This window comes from Panthera leo, chromosome D4, assembly GCF_018350215.1.
Source record: "Panthera leo isolate Ple1 chromosome D4, P.leo_Ple1_pat1.1, whole genome shotgun sequence".
NCBI classification, from domain to species: Eukaryota; Metazoa; Chordata; class Mammalia; order Carnivora; family Felidae; genus Panthera; species Panthera leo.
In genome coordinates this window covers 4,431,719-4,436,805 of record NC_056691.1, presented here as the reverse complement: position 1 = coordinate 4,436,805, position 5,087 = coordinate 4,431,719, and the positions used below count along the sequence as shown (strand labels likewise).

General features: G+C 46.1%; 1 protein-coding gene across 9 annotated transcripts in view; it reads left to right on the top strand.

The window, feature by feature from the left end:
* AUH (AU RNA binding methylglutaconyl-CoA hydratase) overlaps window positions 1-5,087 on the top strand; it is a 208,369-nt gene that overhangs the window by 537 nt on the left and 202,745 nt on the right. The gene's annotated exons all lie outside the window — the stretch shown is intronic.

The window sequence follows — 5,087 nt, the reverse complement described above, 5'->3', positions numbered from 1 at the left end:
TGTGTGATATTTGCTTCCAGGTTTTGTGCTGGCTGTGCAATCTGTCAACTCAGATATCGGGGGTGGAGGTGGTGGCGGGCGGGGGGGGGGGGGCGGGGAGAGTTCCAGGAGCTGCAGTGAGAATGCACTTCATTCTGAAGAATCTCACGTGTAAAGCTGTTCAGCCGCAGCAGTTTCTCCCCTAGTTTGTTTGAGAAAGTTAGTTTGGGGGACTGGATTGCGATTCCCTTAAACAATTTTTGGGCACGTTTTTGTGTTCCGGGTACCGCGCTAAGCCCTGGGGACCCAGTTGTGGGTGGTAACTGGTCTTGCCCTTGAGCTACCTGCGGCGGAGGGGACAGATGCATTGGCCATACAGTACCGCGGGGGGGGGGGGGGGAGGGGTGGAGGAGGGGGCAGGAGGGGGCGGGGAAGGGCTGGGAAGGACGGAACTGTCTGCCTGAGCTCGGTTCCTTTCTCTTGCCCACTTGGGTCGCGAAAGGTGGAATAGCGGCTTGCCAGAGGACCAGTCATTTATTTCGACGTGTAGTTATCGAGCACCCATCATCTGTTAAGCAGACGTGCAAAGGGAGTTAAGTCATGATTGCTGTTAGCGTCTTCCAGCAGAGTGAGGGAGATACTGCTGACCCAAAGGCTTTGCTGACTTTGAATTTGGGGAGAGCTGAAGGGCTGGAATACCCCCAAGAGGCTTGTGATCAGTAACGTTTGGGGATTGGAGGACTTGACAGGGGGATTCTGAGCATCGAGTTAGGATTTTCCAGATGAACTGGGTTCCCAGACATTCCTTACTAGGCAATAGAATTTGGGAGTAGTGCGGGTTCTTAGGCAAACTCTCTCTGTGCCTCAACTTTCATGTGCTCATAATAGGAAAAGTAATACCAACGTTGTATGGTGGCTGCGAAGATTAGATTAGGATGCTAATACAGATTGCCCACTAAGTGTCTAGCTCACAGTGGATGCTCATGGTGGAGTATGATGAGTTATTTCATTTGTTGTTTCTTACTCCAGCGACCAGAGCACGTTCAAACACGTGGAATGGAACGTGTTGTGCTTTTTTGGGGGGAAATAACGTAGGGCACGTGGGGCCGTAGTGTAAGGACAGGCAGAATATTGAGAAATTTGGCTGGAAAGTAGATCGGGGCTGGGACGATGAGAGCGTTTTTGGGTAAGCTTGGTCTCACTGGCATTTCAGTTATGTTAGGTGTACCTGCAGTGCATTAGGTACAGAGGTTGTCCGTTCTGCCAGTAAGGTGCATCCAGTTCTGTATCGTCTGTGTGATGGGGGAGCATGAGGCAGGCGGAGGGGCAAAGCCCAAGGTAGCACCCCTCTGTCCCCACCCCGGGTGGGATCTGTGTGATATTCCTTGGACACTCCCAGCTACCCAAGAACAAAGGAAAGGGGTTTCAGTGCTTGCCATGGTGATGTGGGAAACTAAGGCAAATGAAAAATGAAATTCCCTTTGACAAGTCCTTGAAACCGGCAGAGTGACCTCCCTCTACCCTTTGCGAGGGGCAAAAGAGAACCTTAGCTTAACATTATCCCAACCTCGAGGATCCTGTAAGTCTACTTCCTTTATCTCAACTGCCCCAAGATGTATGCTGGCAATCATACTCCCAGCCTATACCCCCCCTTCCATATAGGTCTCATGACCGAAAGGTCTCATGACTGAGGTTTTATTGAATAGTAATAAATGGCGTTTCCCTAGCAACAGCTAGCCCCTCAAGGTCCTGGAAACCTTGCTTCCAAAATTCTTTAAGAGACTTACTCTATCCCTGACCCCCTCCCAACCTGAGGGTGTATAATGAGTTACCCATCGGGACCCCAGTGCAGCTCTTTCTGCCCATGGGTTCTGTCCCCATGCTTTAATAAAATCACCTTTTTGCACCGAAGATGTCTTCAAGAATTCTTTCTTGGCTGTCATCTCTGGACTCCACAAACCCCCATCACCCCAAAACTTCATCATATATGACTTAAATGAATGCAAGTTGAAAGTAAACTTTCACAAAATGACTGGAAAGTCCTTAAATTAGGATCAATTGGATTAAGGAGAAGAAATCAAAGCATATGAGAATTCAAGAAATTCAGATGTTTACAGTTACCCAAAATGTAAAGATCCACTATTAGGAAATCATGGCTTCTTAAGAAAATGGACCCCGCTTCCTTCGAAAGTTGGCAGGGATGACCACTCAGGTTTGGCTAACATGATAAATGCTGTGCTTTACTGGTGAACCCGCAATAACTAAGCAGTGCAAAGAAAAACATGAGGTCAAGGAATCCTCAGGTCGAGGAGTCTCCTGATGCCTTTGCTTCTCTTGGAGGCTCTCAGCAGCCTCTGACACGAGGAGCCGCAGATTGTCCTTTGCCCTCTTGAGGCTGGTGGCGGGGAGTGAGTGCAGAATATGTGAGCTATATTAGCACTCCTCTGCTGTCTGGGTTCTATGTTTGTTGGGGAAGCGCGGTTATATAATCACGTTTCCTTAGCAGTGATTTCTTGTACTGTCGTCCGGGGCACCAGGAGTTCTAGAACATCAGTCCTCGCCCTGGTCTACGAAGGCATCTCCTTAGGCCGGCTTCTGCCAGTCATTCTCCTTCCCAGTTTATTGTTCCCACTGGTGCCTGGGGTTCCTGTTTTCTAGGCCAAGGATGACTGCTCTGCTCCATTAGAGACTTCCCAGTTGCCTGCAGGCTCCTCTCCAGTCTGCCTTTAGCTGCGTCTAAGCTTTGACTTTTCCCGCTCTTTGCTTTCTGCTTTTGCATGCACCTCCTGGAATGAAATAACCTCTCTTCCCCTTTCTAAACTTCTCCCAGTCTGGCAAGCTTCTACTCATAATTGTGACCCATTTCAGGTTTTTTTTTTTTAATGTTTATTTTTGAGAGACAGAGACAGACAGAGACAGACAGAGACAGACAGCGGGAGCAGGGGAGGGGCAGAGAGAGAGGGACACACAGAATCCGAAGCAGGCTTCAGGCTCTGAGCTGTCAGCACAGAGCTCCATGCGGGGCTTGAACACAAGAACGGTAAGACCATGACCTGAGCCCAAGTCGGACGCTTAACCGACTGAGCCACCCAGGGGCCCCCATTGTGACCCATTTCAGAGATCATTGTGAACCGCGTTGGAAAAACTTCTGGCAGAAATAGAACAAATAAGCAACTGTGTCATGCAAGGCATCCTTGATGCCTGCTCCTTGCTTACCGTTCGTATCCAGGTTATCAAGACTTCCTGAGTGTCTTTGAAAGCTTTCCACTTTCCTCCACGTGCTTCCTTACCAACACGGCTCTTGTCCGAGCCAGCACCTTCTCCCAGGCGGACTGTCGCTGGGGTGGGCTGGCTGGTCTTCCTACATCTACTTACTTTTCATTTTCAGCAGATTGATTTCTGTCATGTATTTTTCTCATGTTTTTAACAACATATTTTCATACGTTTTATGGCATGGGAATTATGTTGATAAACACGTATATTAAGATGTATATATTTTTAAATCTTTACTGACCCATAGTCCCGTACCACAAAATTCAGAGTGTACAGTTAATTTCAGTGTGTGTAGAGAGTTGTGCAAACATCCCCACAATCCAATTTTGCAACATTTTTATCAGTCCAGAGAGAAGCCCTGTTTTCTTTAGCCACGACTCCCCATTCTCATACCCTGTCTCCCCCCCCGAATAGGACCCATTTGTCTATTTTCTCTCTCAGTAGCTTTGTGTATGTTGGACATTTCATATGAGGAAATAATTTATGGTTTTTTGTGGATTTTTCCACTGAGCATTATGTTTTCAAGGTGCATCCCTGCGGTAGCATGTATCGGTACCTCATCTCTTTTTATGGTTCGATGACATTCCATTTTTTGGGTAGATCAGACCACAATTTGTTTATTCATCATTCATACACATTTCGGTTGTTTCCACTTTTGGAGTATTGTGGACAACGTTGCTTAGAAAATTCGTGTACGGTTTTGTGGACGTTTCATTTCCATACGGTGGAATTGCTGGGTTCTCTGGTAATTCTGTGATTAGCATATGGATGAACTACCAGACTTTTCCAGCGTGGCTGCGGCATTTCACATGCCCACCAGCAAGGCCTCAGGACTCCCCTTTCTGTGCATCCCGGTCAATACTTGTGGTCATTGTGCTTTTTGATTGTAGTCCTCCTGGTGCGTTGGAAGTGATATTTCCTTGTGGCTTTGTTTTGGAGTTCTCTAATGGTGCATGATGTTGCATATCTTTTCATGTGTTTATTGGCCACGTGTGTATCTTCTTTACAGAAACATCTCAAATCTTTGCCCATTTTTTTTTTTTTTACCTGGGTTGTTTGCCTTTTTATTGTTGAATTGTAATAGTTTTTAATATATTATGGATACAAGTCCCTTATCAGATAAATGATTCGTAAAAAATTGTTTTTTTTCACTTAAATGTTTTATTTCTGAGAGAGAGAGAAAGAGAGAGTGTGCGCAGGGGAGGGGCAGAGAGAGAGAGGGAGACACAGAATCTGAAGCAGGCTTCAGGCTCTGAGCTGTCAGCACAGAGCCCAATGTGGGGCTGGAACTCACCGTGAGATCATGACCTGAGCTGAAGTCGGACGCTTAACCGACGGAGCCACCCAGGTGCCACCATTTTTTTCACTTTTTAATGGTATATTTGGAAGAAGCTAGGTTTGTATGTGGTTTATCGGAGATATTCTTTCTGTCACTGGTTTTCAGTACTTTGTGTATTACATGTCCTGTAATTACATGTCCTGTTTAGTAACAATAGCTAAATTATTGAAGTTTACAAAACTTCTAAAGTAAAAATATATGCACATGGTGGTAAAATTAAACAATGAAAGCACCATGGGAGGGTCCCAGCCCTTTGTTTTCAAGACATTAACCATTTCTTGCATTCTTGCTGTGAATGGTAATCTTATCCACCGTTCTTACTTTTTAGTCCATCGAATCGATATGCCACATTTTGTTTCTACTTTTTAGATACGAAGAATGCTGCTGAACACCAGTGTATAGCCATTTGTTTGAACGTATGTGCTCATTTCTCTTGGGTGGATACCTAGGAGTAGAATCAACGGGCCGTGTGTCGTTTTTGGAGGATCTGCCACAC